The following is a 26,034-nucleotide window of genomic DNA, read 5'->3' on the forward strand; positions in this document are numbered from 1 at the left end:
TAAGTGTGGGTCCATCCCTGGTTTCTGCCATACTAGTTTCCAATTCTCCCAGAAGTTTTTGCCAAATAGTGAATTTTTATCCCCAAAACTGTGGTCTTTGGGTTTGTAAAACACTAGATGGCTATAATTAATGACTATTTTTTTTTCCTGTGAACCTGACCTATTCTAATGATCCTAATCTGTTTCTTAGCCAGTACCAAATGGCTTTGATGACCACTACTTTATAATATAGTTTTAAATCTGGTACAGCTAGGCTACCTTCATTTGATTTTTTTTTCATTAGTTCCCTTGAAATTCTTGACCTTTTGTTCTTCAAGATGAATTTTGTTGTTATTTTTTTTAGGTTAGTAAAATAGTTTCTTGCGAGTTTGATTATTATAGCACTAAATAATAAATTAGTTTAGGTAGTGTTGTCATCTTTATTATATTCGATCAACCTATCCAAGAGCATTTGATATTTTTCCAGTTGTTTAGATCTGACTTTATTTGTCTGGAAAGTGTTTTGTTGGTTTGCTCATATAGTTCCTGACTTTCCCTTAGCAGATATATTCCCAAATATTTCATACTACTGATGGTTGTTTTAAATGGAATTTCTCTTTGTATCTCTTGGATTTTGTTAATGATGTCTAAAACTGCTGATGATTTATATGGGTTTATTTTGTATCCTGCAACTTTGCTGAAGTTGTGGATTTTTGCTCATTTTTAAAGGTTTAGATCTGGCAAAGGAGAAATTGTCCCAAGCATCCTCGATAGGCAACACCAACTTCACTCTGCTCTGGAGCCAGTGCTACTGGCTTTTTTCCATGAAAGATGAGCATGGTCAAGCCCCAGGTTATTCTGGGATTCAGGGACTCCCTATTGACATTGTGTTGGATGTCTCACAATTGGTCTGCTCATCCACTGGCTTCTGAACCAGGACAGAGTAGCCTGTGCTTCTGTATTTTGGCTAAGAACCTCCTGGTAGAGTCCCTCTTTCCAAGGACATTGGTCCTTGGGTCCATTGAGTCCCTGGGCTGTACCTATTTTTGACCGTGTCCTTCCCTTTCTGATGAAAATTGATATTTTATGAAGTTCTTCCAAAATATCTTGTGTTGTAACTTTGTTTTACTCCAAATATTTGTAGGTTCTGTCACTCCAAAACCAGTAATGAGCTTGATCTGAAGGAAGATAGGAAGAACTCAGACAAAGATTTGTCAACTCTCTGCCATCTTGGTTCTGCCCCCTTCCTAAAATGGGACTATTGAAGTAATTTATTTCCCCTTCTCTTAATCTGGGTGATTTAAAATTGTGTAAATATTTATCTATTTTATTGATTTTGTCAGATTTACTGCCATACAGTTGGGCAAAATATTTGTTTGTTTAATTTTTTTTTCATTGGTGGTAAGTTCACCCTTTTCATTTTTCATTATTTCCTTTTTCTAATCAAATTAACCAAAAGTTTATCTATTCTTTGTTTTTGTTTTTCATAAAATCAACTTTTAAGTTTTGTTAATTCAGTATTTTCTTAGTTTCAATTTTATTAATCTCTCCTTGGAATTTCAGAATTTCTAATTTGTTATTTAATTGGAGGTTTTTAATTTGTTCTTTCTTCTAGCTTTTTTAAATTTCATGCCCAATTCACTAATCTCTTCTTTTGCTATTTTATTCATATAACTATTTAGAGATATAAAGTTTCCCCTAAAAGCTGCGTTGGCCATGTGCCCTAGGTTTTGATATGTTGTCTTATTACTGTCATTCTCTTGGATGAAATTATGGATTGTTTATGTGCTTTGTTGGTTGACTCACTAAATTCTTCAGAATTAGATTATTTAGTTTCCAATTGGTTTCTAGTCATTTTTCCCTGGCCCTTTGTTGAATATAATATTTATTGCATCATGGTCTGAAAAAGAAACACTGTTTCTGCCTTTCTGCTTTTGATTGTGAGCTTTTTATGTCCTGATTCATGGTCAGTTTTTGGTATCATATACTTCTGAAGAAAAGAAGTATTACTTTTTGTCTCTATTCAGTTTTCTCCAGAGGTCTATCATATCTAGGTTTTCCAGGATCATAATATTTTATTATTATTATATTAATTAACTAATATATTAATATTGTGATTAACCTCCCTAGTTTCTTTCTTCTTTATTTTTGGTTAGATTCGTCTGATTCTGAGAGGAGAAGATTGAGGTCCCCCATTAATACAATTTTGCTGTCTTTTTCTTCATTTAACTGGCTTAATATCTTCTCTAGCAATCTGTATGTTCTACCACTTGGTGCATACATATTTGGTATTATTACAACTTCATTGTTTACTGTACCCTTCATCAAGTTTTACTTTCCTTCTTTATCTCTTTTAATTAGATCTCTTTTTATTTTGTTTTATCTGAGATCAGTTGCTACCCCAATTTTTTTTTTTTTTTTTACTTTAGCTGAAGCATAATAAATTCTGTTCCAGTCTTTTACATTTACTCTTTATGTGTCTCTCTGTGTCAAATGTGTTTCTTGTAAACAACATATTTTAGGATTCTGTTTTTTAATACACTCATTTATTTAATTCTGTTTTATGAGAGAGTTCCTCCCATTCACATTCACAGTCATGTTTACCAGTTCTGTATTTCCCCCCATCCTATTTTCTCCTTTAATATACTTTTGTTCTCTCTTTCCACCGTATGCATAGTAGTGTTTTTTTTTTTTTAATCCATGCTGCCCACTATTTTATTGATGTATCATCCCTTCCCTTTTCTTGGAATTTTTTAACCCACCTTATCCACTATCTTATATTCTATAACCTCTCCCTGCTTCTTACTTTCCCCCCTATACTTTCTGTTTTTCCTTCCATCCTGATGTAACTTTTTCTTTCTCATTTCTAGTCCTACTTTTTTATAAGATTAAATAAATTTCTGTACCTAACTAATGATTCAGTTATTTCCCCTTACATCCCAAAGGGATGAGATCAAGCTTCATACAATAATCACCCTTCTCCCTTCTTTCTTCTATTATAATAGGTGTTTTTTTTTGCCTCTTCATGTAATCTAATTTGTTGCATTATACTTCCCCTTTCCTCTTCTTTCAGTACAAACATTTTTCTACCCTTTTCTACCCTTAATGTCTTTTTATTTGTTATCATCACATGAGTCCATTCATAACCCTACCCTCTGTTCTTGTGATGTTTCCTTTGGATTGCTCCAGTAACAGATACATTTCTCAAGAATTACAGATATAATTTTCCCATCTAAGGATGTAAAACATTTAACTTTTAAATAATATTATTTTCCCCTGTTTATCTTTCTGTGCTTCTCTTGAGTTTAGTGTTTGAAGATTAAATTTTCGGGTTTAGCTGTTTTTTGTTTTTTGTTTTTGTTTTTGTTTTTTTAAAAAGAAAAGATTGAACGTCTCTTACTTCAATGAAGAGCTATCACCTCTCCTGAGAGATGGAGCTCACTTTCACTGGGTAATTAATTCTTGGTTGCAATTCCCTCTCCTTTGCCCTCCAGATTATAGTATTCCAGTCACTTTGAATCTTTATTGTAAAAGCTGCCATAATCTGGGTAATACTGACTGTTGCTCCTTGATATTTGAATTTTTTTTTTTTTTCTGGCAGATTGAAGTACTTTTTTCTTGAGCTTTTTGTAACAATGTGTCTTGGGGTTTTCCTCGTGGGTTTTCTTTCCAGAGGTGATCAATGGATTCTTAAATTGAGTTATTTCGTTCTCTACTTCTGTAGTATTGAGGCAGTTTTCTTTGATGATCCCTTGAAGAAATCTGTCTAGGCTCTATTTTTGGTAATGGTCGTCAGGTAGGCCAATGATTTTTAAATTATCTCTTCTGAATCTATTTTCCAGGTTGGCTATTTTTCCAATGAGGAATTTTACATTTTATTCTCTCTTGTTTGTTTTTTTAGTTTTTTAGTTTGATTGATTCTTGATGTCTCATAGACTCATTAGCTTCAATTTGCCCCAGTCTAGTTTTTAATGTGTGATTCTCTTCAGTCAGCTTTTGTATCTCTTTTTTTCATTTAATTACTTCTGTTTTTAAAGGTTTAGTTTTCTCCAGAGGATTTTTTTGTTTGTTTATTTTTTGCATTTGGCCAATTGTATTTTTTAAGTAATTGTTTTCTATTTCCAAGCTAATGATTCTTTCTTGCATACCTCTCATTTCTTTTCTCATTTTTTGTTCTACTTCTCTTCTTTGCATTTTAAAGTCTTTTATGAGTACTTCCAAGAAGCCTCTTTGAGCTTGAGCCCAATTCATATCACTCTTTGAAATTTCCTCTGTGGAAATTTTGTGCTCTCCTTAGTTGATATTTTTGTCTTCCCTGTTACCATAGTAGTTTTCTGTGGTCAAGATTCTTTTGTTTCTTGCTCATTTTCTTTCCTTTTCTTTTGGTATTTCCTCTTTTTTTCACTTTTATGTTCAAGTTTTGCTCCTGGAGTAAATGAGGCATTGTCCCAAACTTCTTATGCAGCTCTGAGCCTTGGTTTTGAGCTCAGGCTCTCCTTGTTTTTACATGGGGAGCTTTGCCTACTCTTACCAAGAAAAGCCTGGATTTCCAGAATTTGCCTGCTGAGGTGGAACAGGAGGTTGTCCCACTGGTCTGCTCCACTACTGCCTCAGGACAGAGGGCTTCAGTTGCTGACCTAATAATGTTCAAAACTTTCTCACTGCCTTTCCCTGCCTCTATCTTTCAATGACTTTTTTTTTAAAATTTTTCCAATTGATCTACAACAAGAGAGTGGCTTCATTCCATTGAATTCTTTTCAGAGACTTGTTTTCACCTGGTTTTACAGAGAAACTGGGAGAGCTCAGGCAATTCCCAGACTTTACTCTGTCATAATGTCTCCCTTCCCCAATGCCTTCTTACTAATCTAAATTATTCAGTTAATTAGTTCTCAGTGTATTTATATTTGTCTCATTATACAGTCTCATTTTCTTTATCAGAATTTTTAGTATTTCTGTTGACAGAATGTAATCTGTAACTTTTGGAGTGGCTTCTCCTTCACAGTTTTAGAGTATGAAATCCTACCTGTCATTTTTCTCATTTCTTTTAATTTGCTCTCCAAAAATTTAGAGGCTGCATTATCTAAAGTTTGGCTTTCTCCACTGTATCATCTACTCCAAGATACAATGATCACTTACTATTTATGTTTCCATTATTTCTATTCTTCCCCCTCAGTATCCCATTTTTTCGCGTCACATTGCAGCACAGTAGCACCATCCCCTTGTATTCATTTATCACAGGATTCTGTTTTAAGTCCACATCTCTCTCTCTGTATTTTTTTTTTGTTTGTTTGTTTCTCTGGGTCTCTCTGTTCTTCCTTTCTTCCCTCTTTTTCTCCTTCATTCTTTCCCTCCATCCCTCCTTCTCTTCTTCCTTTCCTCTCTCCTTTCTTTTTCTTTCTCCCTCCTTCCCTGCTTCATTTGCTATATCTCTCCCTCCTTCTCTCCCTCCCTCCTTCCTTCTTTCCCTCCCTCCTTCCTTCCCTCTTTCCCTTTCACTTGCCCTCCTTCTATTCCTCCCTTCCACCTTCTTTTCCTTCCTCTCTTCCTCCTTTCTTCCTTTCCTCCCTCCCCCCCCATCTATTTTATTTAAAATATACATACCATTCCTCCCTTCCTAGTAAAACCAAAATTTTTATATGTAGGTACAAATTTGCTTCTGCATTTTTATTCCCAAGGATAGTGGTAATGTTTGGGCTAGCTTTCTGGAAGGCCTTGGGGCTAGCCTTGTTCTCAGCAGAATAATCACCAAGAGAATAGTCAGGAATAAAGTCCAAATTCTTTATTGTGTCTTTCAGTCTGCCAGTCTGAACCAGTCTGCTCCACAGACTCTTCCAGCAGTCTGTTCCCCAGTTTCTTCCAGCAGTCTGCCAGTCTCCCCCATAGTGCAGGAGGGAGGAAAGCCACCCCAAAGCTGGTCAAAGATAGAATGTCAGTGGTTGACTTTGTCCTCAGTTTAAATACCATATTATAATTACATTAACTGCAGAGCATGTCACCATGCTAAGTACTAAGTATTTGTAAACTAGATAACCATTGTCTCATCCATTCCACTGAGTTAACACAAGTTTCAAGTATACTTGAAACAAGTTTCAAGTATACTTCTTTGAAGTATACTTCTCCCAAGTTCTGTCTCTCTACAAAGAGCAAAATACCTACTATATGGTGGGCAATAGAATTAAATAATTAATTTTGGTTATAATGACTTCTTAATGTTGACTATCTAAGAACCAGAGAGGAGTTGTGATCTGTAGCAAATAAAAGATATTATATATATGTTATATATATAATGATATATAAAACATATATAAAAAACTCTGCCTCAGTTAAACCCAATAAACATGCAAGTCAAGACATTTTTATTATGTTATTATTGGTCTTCAAAATTGAAGGACAAACAATAAAGTTATGTATTATATAGAAAGGGGCTATTAATATGGTCCTAAATATAGAATCTACCAAGATTTAACTAGCATAGCATCTTGCACATAATGTGTATTCAATAAAAACTTTAATGAGCAAATGAACACAGACTTTACATAAAAATTGCCACAATGTGGATTTTATCCAACAAAAATATTAAAATTAATAAAACTAATGTATTCACTGTATAAATTGGCAATTGACATATTAGCACTAAAGGTAAAATAGGTCTAATAGTAATGTTTAAATTATAAAAAATTTTTTTCCATGAATATAATCTTTATTAAAGAATCATATTTCTATTAGTATTCCACTTTTGTTTCCCTCCTGGAAAATTTATTTTCAGTGCTCTATCATAGTTTATAATATAGGAATTCAAACCTTTCATAATTCCTTTGAGATATAATGTGCCTTTTTTGATGAACTGCAGTTTTCAATTTAAGACCTCACTTGGGATTAAAAATGGGATTTTTCACTTCTATAAAGTATGTTATTACAAAGTTACTATGCAGTAAAATATGAGCATTACAAAAATGTGCTTCCTATGAAGAATAACTGAATATCTAGCTTTTGAGATATGGATGGTTTATTTGGTAAATTCTTCCAGACAGGAAAAAACATATTTATCCTTTCCAAGGCCAATTTTACTATTTTTCTCCCCACTTTTTCTTCTCTGCTCTCCTCTAGAAATTACAGATATTAATGAAGCTGTCATCCTCTATTCTCTGTATTGAAGTAAAAAACTAAAGTACTCAGTGTCCTTCCAGTCTTCAGCACTGAGTTCACGGGATGTAGATTTTAATACTCCATTAGCAAAACTTGTGCTTGATTCATTCCTTGTACGGATTAATAGACAATCTCATAGCTCTATAAGGGCAGCAATATGTAGTGGAATGTTCATTGGTAGTCAGAGTACCTGATTTCAAATCCTGACAGTGCCACTTGCTAGCAATGTAAGGTTGGGCAAGTCACTTGGACTTTAAGCTTCTGTTTCCTTATTTTAAATTTAATGGTATTGAGTTAGGGCCCCTCTCCTTTTTAAATATTTATCTCTGCTTCAGTGAAATAAACCTCATTAATATTTGATAGGAAAAAACAAGTCCAAGATTTTAGTTTACTGCTCTTTCTTTGCATTAGATGTCTTTCAGAGTTGCATGAATGGATTATATTCTCCAAACTCCTACTAAAGTAAGGATGGTGGTGATGCTGCTTCTGTGTTTGTATGTGTGTGTATATGTGTGAATGTATGTGTGTGTGTGTGTGTGTACATATATATATGTGTGTATATATATATATGTATTTCTATGCAGTTTTGATGTTATCTCCATTTCTGAAAATCACATGCTGAAGTGCATTGTTCTTTGTTTCATTCATATATATTTAAATATGGAGAACAATAGCTTTGTTTATAGTTAAAATATATGCAAATTGCTGTCTTGAAACTGACCTGAGAATGAAGGTATGTTCGTGCATGACAAAAAAATCCTACTAGGATGGCTGAATGTTTGCAGATATCTTCTGAAATATTTTGGTACAATTGCCTAAGGCAAGCATATGTTTTAGAATGTAAAGAATAACAAAGAATCAATTACCTAACTTCTTCAATATTCACAAATATTCAATAGTAAAATAGATCCCTGATGTTATTTTTAAATTTCTTCTCCCAACCAATTTATGCCTCCTTATTCTGTTTAATTCATGTTCAGGCCCTCTCATTGATAAGTGATCTACTAATGTACTGAAATCTTTTTTTTTTTTTTTAACTTTTTCCTAATATCAGGATACTGGCGTAGTGTGCTGACCATCTGTTTGTTATATTTAATTTTAACAAAATTTTCACCATGTCTTATCTTCCTATCATAACAACTTCTGTTTTTATGTGAAATTTGTCATTGATTATGTGTTGCACCTTGCTTATATCTAAAAGGAGTTTCTCTATTGCACTTCATGTGATAAATTTATTGTTAGTTCTTTGGACATGTTATGTTCCATTCTTTACTCCTGGAAATCATCTGTGGCACAATGTTGGTCTTTGAAAAATAGGCCTTTGCTTTCATGGGAAGGCTGGGTTTATTAAAGGAGATTTGCAATTTCCAAAAGGAAATTCAGCCCATTGTCCTCCTTCTATTCAATTCTTGGCCCAACCCATTATCTATCAATACTGTTTGTCCCAGATATTATATGGGTATGTAACACACACACAGATGGAATAGTTGTATAAATTTTCCATTCAAATGTATATCACAATTTGGATATTCTTTACCTGCTTGGCTACAAATATGATCAAGCCAAATTCTTTATAGCAGTTATAGATCTTTTCTAAGAGATTCTGTAATGCACTAGAGTATTATGCGATTAACAAAATATCATTCTCAAACAAGAACTGAAAAACTGTTATCCATGGATAATTATCTTTTCAACTAAAACTGTATATTCTATCTCTTGCATTGTTATTATGTCACCTTTATTAAATATATATCTTCTTGTTTTATGCCTGGTCTTATATTTATTATCAGAAAGTGACTTAACAAGACTATTTCTGCTATGTCTTTCTAAGAATCATAAATGATTTTGAGATATGGATGGGAAGTATCTTGTTGGAAGAGAGCCTTTGTTCTATCAAATCAATTAACATTATATAAGCTTTTCATAAACATTTTTCTTGTTTTAGGTACTATTATGTTTTGAAGAATTTTATTTTAACATAATTTAGTTTTTGACAATTTAGACATAGAGCATATAAATGTTAAAAATTGATATTTTATTTTCTCTCAAAAGCCTAGAAATATCTATATGTGATTTAGAATACCCTGTCATATAAGTAAAAATAGTTTCATTTTCATAATCTAAAAATTGTCTGTTCATATCCTTTGATCATTTATCAATTGGAGAATGGCTTCATTTCTTATAAATTAGAGTGAATTCTCTATATATTTTAGAAATGTGGCCTTTATCAGAACCTTGAACTATAAAATTTTTTCCCAGTTTATTGCTTCCCTTCTAATCTTGTTTGTATTAGTTTTGTTTGTTCAAAAGCTTTATAATTTGATATAATCAAAATTATCTATTTAGTGATCAGTAATGCTCTCTAGTTCTTCTATGGTCACAAATTCGTTTCTCCTCCACAGGTCTGAGAGATAAACTATCCTATGTTCCTCTAATTTATTTATAATCTCGTTCTTTATGCCTAAACCATGGACCCATTTTGATCTTATCTTGGTATACAGTGTTAAGTGTTAGTTAGTTTTCATGATATTGAGGGTTTTTTTTGTTTGTTTGTTTTTTGTTTTTTTTTTTTGGTATTTCTATTTCTTTTCTTTCTCTCTTCAACTTCCTGTGCTGATCATTATCTATATCATATCTTTACCTGTAGATATCCATCAAAGCTTTTTTTTCCCCTAGACTTCCTTTCTTTCTCTCTCTTAAATTCTCTCAAATTACAAATACATTTTCAGGAATTTATTAATCATTTCTGTGGAAATGATTCATGGCTTCCATTTCTATATACCTAACTCTATTTTAGCTATTAAGCTTCAAGCCTGTATCATCAACTGCTAATGTACATTTCAAACTAAATCTTTCCTAACATATCTCAAACTCATAATTTAAAAGAAAATAACTCATTATCTTTCCCCTGGATTCATCTATTTTCTGAACTTCCTATATTTCTGTCAGGTGTAGTATGTAATCTTTCTAGTGCTTCCAGTTCACAACCTCAGTGTTATCTTAGATTTTTTTATTCTAACTTATCAGCCCATCCATCCATTTTCCAAATAAATCTTTTTTTCTTTATTCCCATAATTTCATCCTTCAAACCCTTAGCACCTCTTAGTTGGACTATTCCAATAGATTCCCAATTGATTTTTCTGCAACAGGTTTCATTTCACTGTACAATCTTCTACAAAATCTTTCAAAAGGTTTAATCATGTCACTGTCCTATCTAAAATGAAGTTTCTCCTAACCTCTTAGAATTTCTAGATTCCTTTTAAGATATAATTCAAGTGCCAGTTTCAAAATCAGACTTTCTAATCTGATCCTCACCCACCTACTACATTCCCTCCCAATTTTACTTTATATCCATGTTATATTTACATACAAACAAACACATCTTTTCCAGTACAATGCAATATCTGATAGGGAATAAGTTGTAAGAACACTGAAAGTGTGGTGCATTTGGAGGTGAGCAGGCAGATATTTTAGGTTATTTTAGAACTTCAACCATCAAACAGAAGATTTTGTGTTTGATTCTTGAGAAGGTAAGGATCCAAAGGATTTTATTGAACAGGAGGATGATGTAATTAGACCTGTGTTTTTGAAAGGTTACTTTGGATCCTGAATGGAGAATGTGTGGGAATAAAATTATTCCTTATTCCTTCCTTGCTTATTTCTTTTTTCTTTGGCTTTTCATGCCAAAATTATCTTATCATTGAGTTTATCAAACAATAGATTGCTATGGCATTTTGCTATTACATATTGTATAGTTTAATTTATTCCACTGATCTACCACTATGTTTCTTAGCCAGTACTAAATTGTTGTGATGATTACTGCTTTGTAATACAGTTTGAAGATCTGGAACTTCTACTCCACCTTCCTTCACATTCTCCCCGACTGATTCTCCTTAATATTTTTTACCTTTTGTTCTTCCAGATCAATTTTGTTATTATTTTTCCAGCTCTATAAAGTAATTTTGGAGTAATTTGATTGATGTGGGACCAAATAAGTAAATTAAATTAGTAAATTAATCATTCTAGGTAAATGGTTACTTTTATTATATTGGCTCAACCAATTAATGAGCAATTACTATTTCTCCAGTTGTATGGCTCTGACTTTATTTGTATGAAAAGTATTTTCTAATCATTTTCTTGACATTCCTGGCTTTATCTTAGAAAGTAGACTCCCAATATTTTATTTTTTCTGCAGGTATTTTAATAGAAGTGTTCTTATCTCTTACTGCTAAACTTTGTTGGTAATATATAGAAATACTGATGATATATGTGATAAGTTTTATATCCTGCAATTTTGCTGAAGTTGTTACTTATTTCAAATAGATTTTTAATCAGTTCTCTAGGATGCTTCAAATCTCAGGCCATAGAAGAGTTAAAATGGGATTTTGAAAATCAAGAGGTAGAGGAAAATTGCAAAGAGAAATGAGAATGATACAAGAAGGTAATGAAAAAAAAAAAATTCAATAGCTTGGTAAAGAAACCACAAAAAAAAATACTCAAGAAAATAACACCTGAAAAAACAGACTAGGCCAAATGATAAAAGAAGTACAAAAAGTCGATGTGGAAAAGAATGCCTTGAAAAATAGAGTTGTTGAAATGGGAAAAGAGCCACAAAAATTTACTAAAGAAAAAAAAAAAAACAATACTGCTTAAAAATTAGAATTGGCCAAATCAAAAAGGAGGTACAAAAGCTCACTGAAGAAAATAATTCCTTCAAAATTAGAATTGAGCAAATGGAAGACAGTACTCTTTTTTAATGAGAAATCAAGAAGCAATAAAACTAAAACAAAGGAATTAAAAAAAGACACTTTGAAATATATCTTTGGGCAAAACAACTGTCTTGGAAAATAGATATAGAAGAGATAATTGAAAATAATTGGAATATCTGAATGACATCATTACCCACCTCTCTCCCCAATACAACCCATCCCCAGAAACAAAATCTAGACCTCAACTTTCAATAAATTGTCAAGTAAAACTGCCCTGATATTGTAGAACAAGAGGGTAAAACAAAAATTCAAAGAACCCATGGATCACCTCTTGAAGAAAGATGACATTTTTGGAGTCATTTTGTCTAATCATATACCAGTAAATAACAATTTAAATTAAGTGGATGAATATTTACAAAAATATAAATTGCTCAGATTAACAGAAATAAATCGATATTTAAATTACCTTATTTTGAAAAAAATTGAAGAAAGTCATAAATGATTTCAATAAGAAAAAAAAAAATCACCTTGGCCAGGTAGATTCACAAGGGAATTCTTTCTTTCTTTTTCTTCTTAATTATATATATATAAACTAGTATTTTCCCCACTTACGTGCAAAAACAATTTTTAACACTGTTTTGAAAATTTTTGGTTTCTAAATCTTCTCCCTTTCTCCCTTTGTACTGTCTTTTCAACCCTATTGAGAAAGCAAGAAATTTGATACAGGTTATACATGTAGTTATGCAAAGCATTTCCATATCAGTAATGTTATGAAAGAAAACAGACCCTCCCTCCCAAAAATTAACAGTAAAAACCCTCTAGAAAAATAAAGTTTAAAAAAGTATGTTTCAGTTTGTTTTCAGACATCATTAATGCTTTCTCTGTCGTTTTTCACTGTAAGTCCTTTAGAGTTTTCTTGGATCACTAACTAGCTAAAATAACTAAATCATCATAGCTGATCACCATACTACGTTGCTATCACTTTGTACATGGTACATTTCTATTTGTATTTTATTCATGTACATCTTTCCAGATTTTTCTCAGAGATCATACTCACCATATTATACATCATACTCATCATATTATAACACAATATTCCATTAAAATATTTTTTCATCTTCACTGGTGGTGAATTCAACATTTTTTTATTTTCATAATAATGAATGTTTCCTTCTTTCTTTTTAAAAGAAAGTCAAAGTCCATTTTATTAAGGTTTTTCCCCCTTAAAATGGCTTCCTAATTTTATTAGTTCAATGAGTTTATTTTCAGTTTAATTAATTTCTCCTTTGGTTTTCAGAATTTTCAATTTTGTGTTGTTGAGAATTTAAAGTTGTTCGTTTTCTAGATTGTTTTATTACTATTTGTTTGTTTTTAATTTCACACCCAGTTCATCTTACTGGTTTTTCTCTCTTTTATTAATGTAAGTGTTTGAGGATATGTGTTTTTCCTAAGTACTGTTTTGACTTTATCCCATAAATTGTGATATGTTGTCTATTTATCATTCTCTTTATTTAAATGATTGTTTCTAGGATTTATTATTTGACCATTCATTTAGTTTCCAATTTTTTATAATTCCATAGAACATTTTAATATGATTTTTAAAGCATTTTAGTCTGACATGTTTTCACTTAACATTTCTGCTTTTCTACATTTGGTTGTGAATATTTTATGCCCTAATTTGTAGTCAATTTTTCTGAATATGCTATGTATTGTTGAGAAAAAAATCCTTCTTTCTATTCCCATTTATCAGTTGATCATATTTAAGTTTTCTAAGACTGAATTTATTATCTTAACTTTTCTTTTTTATTATATGGTTGGATTTATCTTTTTCTGATAGGGGAAAATTAAGGTTCCTCACTAATATAGTATTGGTATCTATTTCTCCTGTAACCTATTTAATTTGTCCTTTAAGAATTTGAATATTTTGCTCTTTGATGTGTATATGTTTAATATTAATATTGCTTTATTATTTATGACATCTTCTAGCAAAATATAATTTGACTGCTTATCTCTTTAATTAGGTTTATTTTTACTTTTACTTTGTCTGAAATTATGATTGTTATCCCCATTTTTATGCTTCTTGCTCTTTCAAAATTTTTCATCCCTCTTCTATCCTTCCATGGATTCCCTTCCTTCTGACCCTGACTCACTCAACTGAAAACTTTTCCTCATATGGATTGACCCTTGCCTCATATTTTATAGGAAAATATTGAAGCCATTTGACAGAATTTTCTCTTTTCCTTACTTCCTAATCTTCTGTTACTAAGATGCCTTCTACTATTTTTTGCATTTCACATGATGAAGTGACCTCACTTTTTTACAAAGAGTAACCCCTCAAGTGATCCCACTTCATCCCATCTCTCTCAATAGATTGCCCCTTCTGTTAACCCTACTGTTACTTATTTTCCATCTTTCCTTCTCTTTTGTCTCATTTCCTACTGCCTACTAACATTCCCATGTTATTACTGCTTACTGTTATCCTACTCTTCTGCTGACGGGTAACTGAAATTTTTGAAAAGGCTGTCTACCTTATATATCCCCACTTTTGCTTTTCTCACTCTTTTTAATCCTTTAAAATCCAGCTTCCAATCTTACTATTCTACTAAAATTGTTTTCTCTAAAGTGATGAGTTGCCTAATCCAGTGATGTTTTCTCAATCCTCATTTCTCCTTCACCTTTCTGCAACCTTTGACAGTTGATAATTTTCTCTTATCTCTCTTTTTGATACTGCCGAATACATTCTCATTTTTTTCTCTTTTTTCAGGACACTGCACTCTTCTTCATTTCTTCCTGTCTGTCTGGCCACTATTTTTCTGTGTCAATAATTCTCCAGATCATACCCATAACTATCTCTCAAGTTCTCTTAAGAGATCTCTCAAGATTCTGTCCTTGGCTCTTTTCTCTTCCCTCAATATACTACTTCTTTTGGTGTTCTCTTCAGCTGGGGTGGATTTAATTATTACATCTATACTAATGATCCTCAAATCTACATTTCCTGCCCCAATCTCTTTGCTCGTTTTCTGATCTGTTATCTTCAGCTATCTTTCATAAATTTAAATTACATGTCCAATTTATACCTGAAACTCAATATGGCCAACGAATATTCATTATCTTTCCCTTTAAACACTTCCTCTCATCCTACTTTTCCTATTCTTGTAGAGGGCAAAACCATCTTCCCAGTCCATCAGCTGTGCAATCTAATAGTCATCTTGGAAATTTTCCTAACTCATAACTTCTATCTTCAACAGATCTTTGCTGTCTGTGCTGAAGTTTCCAAGAGATAGATCACATGAGCATTCAATTTATTTTGTCCCTGTTATCTACTTGAGAAAACAGGAATTAATTATAAAGCTTGTGAGAGAAATAGACAGAGAGGCAGAGAGAGAGACACACACACACAGAGACAAAAACAGAAACAGAAACAGAGACAGAGATGAAGAGACAGGGAGATAGAGGATGAGAGAGACATACAGAAACAGAAATCTTCAACTTGTTGCCAAGGCCTATTGATTTTACCTTTGGGCCATCTCTCAAATGTGTATGACTCAGACTCTTGAATCTCAATGCCATTTTAACAAATCAACAGAAAAAAAAAAGACATAGACCCAATTAGGTACAAAAATCCATTTCACTTGTAAGAAAAATGGAGAAAAGGGAAAAATTGAGGAGGATGGATGAATTAAGAAAAAGGGTAAATTTTGAGAAAGAATTGGTTATTAAGCAAAACAAATTCTAAGTATGCATAAAAATATTTAAAGCTCTTCTTGAGGTAGCAAAGGATGAGAATCTGAGTGAGAACCCATAAACCCAGTAATAGCTAAACTAATTATGCTACATAAACTGATGGAATAATTTTGTAATTTTAATAATATAATGATGAATCAGAAATCTAAAAAATTAATGATAAGATATATTACTCTTCTAAGAGAAGGGAAAGATTAAGAATGCAACAATTTCTTTTACATAGATGGTAGGGGAATTTTATTTTTTTATCAGTCAAAAACCATATAGGTTTATAATGGATTTTGTTTTTCTTGTGTTTTCAGTTAGGGAATTTTATTTTTTTATCAGTCAAAAACCATATATGTTTATAATGGATTTTGTTTTTCTTGTGTTTTCAGTAGGATAGGTGTGAGAGTTGAGGAAGTATAATGAAACAGTAGAACTTTTCTGATTAAAACAAATAAAACATTTAAAAATAAATAAGTAAAATAGGAACCATGGTTTTGCTGGCATAATATAACAAGGAAAATGATAATGCAATGTGACACAGCTGCATTTGAATAAATTTTATATGAATTACATTGCTAAATGTTTTCTTGGCAAAGAAAAACTTTTAAAATGAGTGGAAAAAAAAGTAAAATCTACATGGAATTTGAAAATGGTGATTCGAATAGTTCCAGGAAAAAAAGGTCTTTCTGACAAAAATAAAGACTTTTCATATGAAGAATAACATAGATTGACATCAAATGAAATGATACAGAAGGAAATTAGTGTTCAGGATAATGGAGAATTTGAGAACTGGGCCTTTGTGAACTCAGTCTTGAGAAGAATGCTATTGACTTCATAAGGTTGTTGTGAGGAAGTAATATTTCAAGTCTTAACTTACCACCTGAATATGTGATTATCACAATCATGATAGTCATAAATAAATCAAAACAGAAGGTTGGGTTCTCTGTTTGCATGATGTAACATCAATTTTTTATTCATTGTATCAAGGTGAGAAGGTGACTTAACAATGAAAATATAGTTGAAATGAGCTGATGCACATAAAGTCAATGGTGTAGTGATGGGGGAATAGCATAGTGCCCTATTATACTCATTAGAAGAAAAAGATATTTGGTGATCAGGTAATAATCATGGAAAATTGTAAATATATGTGTCTGTCTGTTTCTCTCTCTCTCTCTCTCTCTCTCTCTCTCTCTCTCATACTTGATTTGGGAGAATGACACAAAGCATTATTTCACATTTATTTTCTATAATTCCAGATTTTTTTTTGTAATCCCTCTTGTTGTTCTTCCCTTCCTATACCTCTTGAAATCCAAACTTTAGAAAATTTCTTATCCCTTCTTTCACAATTCCAGGTTCAGAATTTAGTTTAATAGACAAGATAAACTTTCATAATTGATATTTTTATCATTGTTCATCCATCAATGTAAAAATAGTTATTTGCATTTACACCACAAATATTTGTGATTGTTCTTAAATATTGTTGCACTTTATATGTCTGCATCCCTATGCTATAAATGTGGTTTCTTTCTTCATTCTCTTTTTAAATTGTTTTATTTTCTTTTCTCATTATACATGTACATTAATTTTTAAATGCACATTTCTTTATGAATCATGTTGGTAAAGAAAAAATATCATTAAAGTGAGATGTGAGGGGGAAAAAAAGAAGAAAAAGGAAAAAAGTGAACATAGCATGTGTTTATTTACATTCAAACTCCATAGTTAATTTCTCTCTGGATGCAGATGGCATTTTCTATCCAAAGTTTATTGGTATTGCCTTGAATCACTGAATTGCTGGTGAAGAACCAAGTCATTCATAGTGGATCATCTTACAAATTTACTGTTACTGTGTACAATGTATTCCTGGTTCTACTTGTTTTGCTCAGCACCACTCCATGTAAATCTTTCCAGATCTGTCTAAATCATCATTTTTATAGAATAATAAATCATAACTTAGCCAATCCCAAAATGATGGGCATCCACTCATTTTCTAATTTTTTGCTACCACAAAAAGAGCTACTATAAACATTTTTGGACATATGGGTCCTTTCCCCTCCTTTCTGATTTCCTTGAGATACATAACTCTAGTTTTGTATTGTGAGTGTTACTGCAGGATTAAAGGGTACGCACAGTTTGATACACCTTTAGGCATAGTTCCAAATTGCTATGCAGAATAAGAGCATTTCACAACTCCACCAACATTACATTAGTGTACATTAGTGTCCCAGTTTACCCACATCCCCTCCCACATTTATCATTATCTTTTCCTGTCCTTTCAGCCAATCTGAGAGTTGAGAGATGGTATCTCAGAGTTATTTTAATTTGCTCTAATGAATAGAGATTTAAAAACAGTTTTCATATGACTATAGATGGTTTTAATTTCATCTTAAAATTGTTTGTTCATATTCATGTTCACTAGCAAGATATAGATTAGGAAGATTGGAGATGGCCCCAGTTGCAATGGAAGATCTTGTCCTTTTTAAACTAAGATCTTTTCAAGGTCTCAGTTCGATTGGCAATTCCCATTCAATAATTAAGTTTAAGTAGGAAACGAGGCAGAGAACAGCTTCTTTTACCTAGTCTTTTAAAAAATATTTCCATGTATTCTGTTCTTTTGGTCATGCTGTTCGCTACATTTTAAATAATCCAGTTCTCACTTTCTATATAAAGGATTTCAATACAATCTTTGATACTAAGCAGAAATGCCACTGTATCCACAATTTCTTTCATAAACAATTGTTTAGTAATGATTCTTTTCAGATTAGATATCAAACAACATTTGAATTGTACATAGAAAACATAATATGTATTCTCTTTTGTATACATATCCTCTGTAATTTTGTAGCATTCATATTTATGTATGTTTTTCTAAGTGGTGAGGTGTACAGAGTTCTAGAGTTAGAGCAAGTAATATCTGTATTTGAATAGTGCCTCAGAGTACAAGCTGTCCTTAGAAAACACTGAAGCTTAATCAATTTTAGTTTCCTCATTTATAAAATGAGCTTAGCAGTACCTACATTATAGGATAATTTGAAGAAATTAAACAAAATATGTAGAGTACTTATAAATAATAGACTAATATATAAATGCTGGTTATGGTGATGTTATATTCCTTTACCTAATTATGAACATCATGAAAGTGGGGAACACATCATTTAATCTTTGTATCTCCTTAGTGCCTGGCAGCATAGTGCTCTGAAGGCTTTAGGAGTTTAATCATTACTGAAGTTGATAAATTGTAAGTTGCTGGGAAATTCAGGTGAATCTTTGTTGAATAGAGTAGGGACAGTTAGTTGAACCATTATTGGAAAGAAAAGAAAAAAATCTGGAGGCTTTCCAAAAAGATTTAAGTTGGCCCCTATCCTAAAATATAAAATCATGAATCAGTAAAAGAGGTTTAAATCTAAAAGGAGATCGTTAAACATAATAAAAGCTCATTTGGCCAATAACCAGAAACTAAACATACATTTAAAAAAAGAAAAAGAAAGAGAAGTACAGGGAGTTTTATTAAATTGTTTCTTTTGTAAGTCTTATTAATTTAAATCCCTATGTTTTAAACTTTAAGAAAACAATAACAGAATATAGGAGGAAAGACAGGCAAAGACAGAGACACAGAGGAAGGGATGGGGAGAGAGGAAGAAAGCAACAGATATTTAAATTGCCTATTTGATATAGAGAATTTTCTTGAATATTGGTGTATGTTTTTGCGAACATTGGATTTTCCTAGATAAAATTATATTGGGTTCCCACTCCTTCTTCACATGGTAGACAGGTATTTATTTTACCCTATGTTAAATTCACTCCCAAATCTCTTGCCTGTTTGGAAGCCTCTGGAAATCTCTGTGACTCACATATTGGGAAAAAAAACTGCTATTGAGATTCATAACATGGGAATGGCAGTTCATCTCAGCTTGGAGACTTCAAGTGCTCACATGGGCAAGACTGGAGGACACATTTTCTGCATTCGAAGATGTTAATTGCTGTATAAGCACTGTTGTCTGTACTGGTCTAAAGCCATCAGCACCCTCTTTAATGTTGGAACTAAATGAGACACTAGTGACACACAGAACATTTTAACCAAAGAGGAGTTTTTCAGTGTCCTAACCCAACAAAGATATGCAGTAAAGATACTTTGGTACTTAGTAGGTCTTCTTCAGACTCCTATCTGAAATGGCAACCAGTCATCCATCAGTCTTCACAGTAGAATAATTCAAGTCTTCAGCAAGTACAAAATCTGAGAGGCCCAGCACCTTCATGGCTTGGGAATTTTATTGGCCCTATACCAGTAAGCTATGTCAATGAAGATGGATGAAACAACTTCACTGGGGATGCTTCTGGGATAGCTGGGGCAGAAAGAAGCTCTCTGGCAGTTGTTTATGGAAAGAGAGTTGTTTCAGAGTAATGGAAGCTGCAGCCACAAACATCATGGTATCAAGGATTTTAGGAGTAAAACTTGATACAATATGACTAGAAAAACACTTGACCCAAGTCAATAGACATGGTTCCTTTAGCACTGTTTATAATCTGGCTCAAGGGATTTTTAGACCTCACTTCTTTTTTAAATGATTAACAAATTCTTTCCCACCAAGGATCTGAAATTTAGCAGGCAATATTATAGAATTATAGAGTACATACTAGATGGCACCTTAATGATCATGGAGGTCTTCCTGCCAAAGCAAATCCCAAAACTATATGAACACAATTATAAAACATTTGTTACACAAATAAAGTCAGATATAAATAATTGGAAAAAATATCAATTGCTCATGGGTAATAAGCTAATAAAATTTAAAAAATGACCAATTCTGCCCAAATTGATCCACTTGTTCAGTGCCATACAATCAAACTGCCACAAATACTTTAGAGAACTAGAAAAAATAATGACAATATTCATCTGGAAGAACAAAAAGTCAAGAATATCAAGGGAATTAATAAAAAAAAAGATTGGTGGCTTAGCAGTTCCAAACCTAAAACTATATTATAAAGCAGCAGCCATCAAAACCATTTGGTACTGGCTAAGAAATAGAGTGGTATATTAAGTGGAATAGATTAGATATCAATGACACAATAATTAAGGCCTATAGTAATCTAATATTTGATAAATCCCCAACTCTAGCTTCTGGAATAATCACCCACTATTTCAAAATCATTTCTGGGAAAACAATATGTGAGAAACTCAGCATAGACTTACATCTCACACCCCATACTAAAAGAAGGTCAAAATGGGTACATGATTTGGGCATAAAGGAGGATAGTATAAACAAATTAGGAAAGAAAGGGATTATATATCTAATTATCCAAAGAGCTATAAACCTGTACATATCCTTTGACCCAGCAGTGCCATTGTCTATGCCCCAAGGAAATCTTACAAGGAGGAAAAGGAACCACATGTGCAAAAATGTTTGTAGCAGCTCTTTTTTGTAATAGTAAAGAATTGGAAAATGAGTAAATGGCTATCAATTGGGGAATGATTATATAAGATGTGGTATATGAAGGTAATGAAATACCTATAAAAATTGATGAACAAGCTGATTTTAGAAAGGCTTAGAAAGGTTTCATGAATTGATGCTGAGCAAAACAGTCAGCAGGAATTCATTGTACATTTGCACATAATAACAACAAGAATGTATGATGATAAAATATATGACTTAGTTTTTCTCAGTGGTTCAGTAATCCAAAGTAATCCCGATAGACTTTGGGCATTTATTGATCACAAAATAGAAATTTTTGATTATATCAAATTTGAAAAGTTTTTGTACAAACAAAACTAATGAAGACAAGATTAGAAGGGAAGCAATAAACTGGGAAAACATTTTTACAATCAAAGGTTCTCATAAAGGCTTCATTTCCAAAATATATATAGAGAACTGACTCTAATTTATAAGAAATCAAGCCATTCTCCAATTAATAAATGATCAAAGGATATGAACAGACAATTCTCAGATGAAGAAATTGAAACTATTTCTAGCCATATGAAAAGATGCTACAAATCATTATTAATCAGAGAAATGCAAATTAAGATAGCTCTGAGATACCACTACACACCTGTCAGATTGGATAGAATGACGGGAAAGATAATGCGGAATGTTGGAGGGGATGTGGGAAAATAGTGACACTAATACATTGTTGGTGAAGTTGTGAATACATTGGACAGCAGTTTGGAACTATGCTCAAAAATTTATCAAACTGTGCATACCCTTTGATCTAGCAGTGTTACTACTGGGCTTATATCCCAAGGAGATCATAAAGAAGGGAAAGGGACCTATATGTGCACAAATGTTTGTGGCAGCCCTCTTTGTAGTGGCCAGAAACTGGAAACTGAGTGGATGCCCATCAATTGGAGAATGGCTAAATAAATTGTGGTATATGGATATTATGGAATATTGTTATTCAGTAAGAAATGACCAGCAGGATGATTTCAGAAAGGCCTGGAGAGACTTACATGAACTGATGCTGAGTGAAATGAGCAGGACCAGAAGATCATTATATACTTTAACAACAATACTATATGATGATCAATTCTGATGGACCTGGCCATCTTCAGTAATGAGATGAACCAAATCAGTTCCAATAAAGCAGTAATGAACTGAACCAGCTACTCCCAGTAAAAGAACTCTGGGAGATCACTATGAACCATTACATAGAATTCCCAATCCCTCTATGTCCGCCTGCATTTTTGATTTCCTTCACAGGCTAATAGTATACTATTTAAACTCCAATTCTTTTTATACAGCAAAATAACTGTTAGGACATTTATGCTTTAACATATTTAACATGTATTGGTCAACCTGCCATGGGGGGAAGGAGGGGATGAGGGAAAGGAAGGGAAAAATTTGAACAAAAGGTTTGGCAATATTCAATGCTGTAAAATTACATATACATATAAGTTGTAAATAAAAAGCTATAATAAAAAAAAAATTTAAAAAACAGTTATGGAAAAAAATTATATCCTTTCTCCTTTTTAACATTACTCTTTAATATCCCAAACACTATTTTTGTACTTATTCCTAAGAAATTGAGAAAGGTCCATGATATGTAGCAGTAGCAATCTCATTTTAAAATTCTGAAGCATAATATATTATATAAATTTATTTATTCCTGATTTCACAATAGCTTTTAGGCATCCCATAACCATGTATGTTTTTGTATTTCTTCATTACTTAATGGCATCCAAAGGCATGGGCCTTATATCATTGCTTTTTAAGTATTTTTTAAAGTATGTCAATACAAAATAACTGCACTCGTTTCTGCAATAAAAATTTTAAAGTCCCTTTTATACATCATAATTTAAGTTATAAAAGAGATTTTGATACCTCTGTTGGTAATGTTTAAAATCTGAATAGATGTCTAAAAGATTTTTGTTGTTTTCTACTGATTTGAAAGCATAAGTTGAAACAACATTCTTTGAAATTACTTCTATATGAAGCCAGTCTGTTTGGAGATTAGAGAAGTAATTTTGTTTTCAAGAATGAACAGTTTGATGTGAAATGTCAGAGCACAAAAAACGAATTACCCATTCATAGTATAAATAAAGATACTTGGGGGATCCATGAAAGTAGCTGAATGAGTGGAGAGTTTTATACATGTTTTAGCCATTGCCAAATTAAAATAGTGACTGGGTTCAAATTTAACAAAGACTTCAGTAAAGGTATTATTTGTATATACCTCAAAGATATCAGAGACAGAAAGATCCAATGCTTGACAAAAATTAATAGCCATGCTTTTTGTGTATTAAAAAGATTTAATGCCAATAATTGGGCTGAGCAAATTTTGTATTGTGAATATATTGGATGATAAATGCAACATGAGTAAGCTATGTGGCACAGTTGCTAGGGTGTTTTACCTGGAGTTAGGAAAAACCTGAATTCAAGTCCAATGTCAGACACTTGTTATCTGTGAGAATATGAAGCAAAGCATTGATCTTTGTCTACATGAATTTTGTTAGCTACAAAATGAGGATAAATATAAGTACTTACTTTCTAGGGTGGTTGTGAGGGTAAAATGAAAAACTTTTAAAATGCTTTACAAACCTTAAAGCTCTATACAGTTATTTATTATTAAATAAGAAAAAAAAGAGAATATAAGGAAATTGGAGAAACGTGGAAAATTTGCATTAACTGTTACACCCTGAAATAAGCGGAACTAGGTAAACCATGTACACAAGAACCAAAATAATTTTAATGAAAGCAAACTAGAAGGCCAGTAATATTTCTTTACTTGTAATTGACATTCTTGTTCCCAGAAAATACCTACCTTTTCTCCATAGAGAAGTAGGAATCTGCACTCTCTGATAAAGTCTTGATTTTATTTGTTTTTTGTTTTTATTTTGTTTTTACATTGAAAGATTAAATTAATGAATGGGGAGATGGTAAAGAGCAGTAAGGAGATTAATACAAGAAAATGACTGCAGGATATAAATAAAACACATCAATAAAACTATACCTCTCCTATTTTCTCAGAATATGGGATCTTTGAGGAAAAAGACAATTTCATTTTTTACCATAATCCTAGTGTCCTAACATATATTGCCTTACACAAAATAGGTTCTTGATAGATATTGTTCAATCATATTGGATTGAATTAAAAAAGAAAAGAAAATCAGTGCCTATGTTCAATTTAAAATTCTCATTGTTATAATTTAGCTCATCTTCACTTTAACACTTTATCAATTTTTATGAAAAATTAACATAAAAAGACATTATATTTACCAAAATTTCATTTATTCATTTCTAGCTTTAGTTCTTTGTTATCACTGGAGATAAATGACATTATTAGAGCAGTTATTAGGGGCAACCTTGAATTAGACAACAATAAAAGCTGTCATCACCACTTATTCTACATACATTAGAAAAGGTAGAATTGTTATCATTATTAAGGGCAAATTTACACATAATTCCTTGAATCCTGAAGAAAGATATATGATCTCAATGCTTGTTATTCTATTAAAATATCTTTAATCTTTTGTGGTAACAAAGAATTGGAAAATGACTGGATGTCCATCACTTGGGAAATAGCTGAAAATTTTCTACTGTATGAAGATAATGGGATATTATTGTCTTGTAAAAAATGATGAGCAGTGCTGATTTTAGAAAAGCCTGGAAAGATTTACATGAAACTGATACTGAATGAAACAAGCAGAACGAGGAATACATTATATACAATAACAGTCAGAATGTGTGATGAATAACTATGAAAGACTCGCTTCTTCCCAGTGGTTCACTGATTAAAAACAATCCCAATAGACTGTGGATAGAAAATGCCATTTGAATCCAGAAAAAGAACTTAGAAGACTGAATGTAAATCAATACATGCAATATTCACTTCTTTTTTCTATTTTTCTCTCTCATGTTTTTCCCTTTTCCTCTGATTTTTTTCTCACAGGGTGATTTATAAAGCAACGTGTGTTAAAAATAAATTTAAAAAAACATAGTGTCTGAAACATAGTATGTATTTAATAAATACCAATTGAATAAAACAAAACCTTTAATATATTGTATGGTTTTGGTTGGGATAAATATTTTACAAGCAGCATTGCATTTCCCACTAGTTTTCTGCCATATCTAAAATCTTCTCCATCCTTACCTCCCCTACCAGGTTTTCCTCTCTTCCTCCAAGAAGGAATCTATCTAACAGTCTATCTCCCCTAGAGTGCATTCCCATTTAAAATATGTATGTGTAGAGAGAAAGGAGGGGGTGGAATGTAAGTGTTGTGTCTTACAGGTACATAGTGGTTTTATTTATTTATTTATTTATTTTTTCTTTCATTTGAATGTAAGCACTAAAAAAGACAAAAAACAGATTTTTGCCTTTCCAATATCTCTAGTGCTTAATATAATGCCTGACATATTAATTACTTTTTAAATGCTTGTTGGTAAGGATAAGAAGAGCTACTGAAATATAGATACTATAACTTTCTCATACATAAAACTCTCAATAAACTACTGGCAGGTATGGATTTAGATTTCAGCACAGTCATCAACTCTATTTACTTAATTCCTAAATGTCCAAAGATAATTACTGAGAATTTCAACTTAAGGTATACAGCTATTATTTGCATCTGTTACCTGGGAAATAATCAGTCTTCAAAAATTTGGGTATTTTATTCAGGAAAGATAAACTGTGTTTCTCAACCATAATACAGTGTTCATTTGCAGCTATTGGCCACTATCTCCTGCAGTATTCTGAGCACCCCAGTGATCAGTTTCTCAATGTATTCTCTAAAATCAATGGAATAGGCTTTTAAAATTTGAACTTAAAAGTATGTCATATTTTACTCTCATTTTAATGTCTCAGGGTAATGCAATTAAATTATATAATAGGTAAATATAACATTGATACCCATGTGGGAAAAGATTTTTTACATCTTATCAATGGCCTTTAACTAGAAGAACATTTACCATTATCTGGTAGGTAAGAAAGCTGCATGGATGCTTATTGCCTTATTATTATTTATTATTGTTGAATGCTGACA

The 26,034-nt window shown here is 32.1% G+C and overlaps 1 protein-coding gene across 2 annotated transcripts in view; it reads left to right on the plus strand.

Annotated features, from left to right (window-relative positions):
* The window catches only part of CDH7 (cadherin 7), a 212,836-nt gene that overhangs the window by 127,130 nt on the left and 59,672 nt on the right, over nt 1–26,034 (plus strand). The window lies entirely within an intron of this gene.

The sequence above is a fragment of the Sarcophilus harrisii genome, chromosome 1, assembly GCF_902635505.1.
Source record: "Sarcophilus harrisii chromosome 1, mSarHar1.11, whole genome shotgun sequence".
Classification (NCBI taxonomy): domain Eukaryota; kingdom Metazoa; phylum Chordata; class Mammalia; order Dasyuromorphia; family Dasyuridae; genus Sarcophilus; species Sarcophilus harrisii.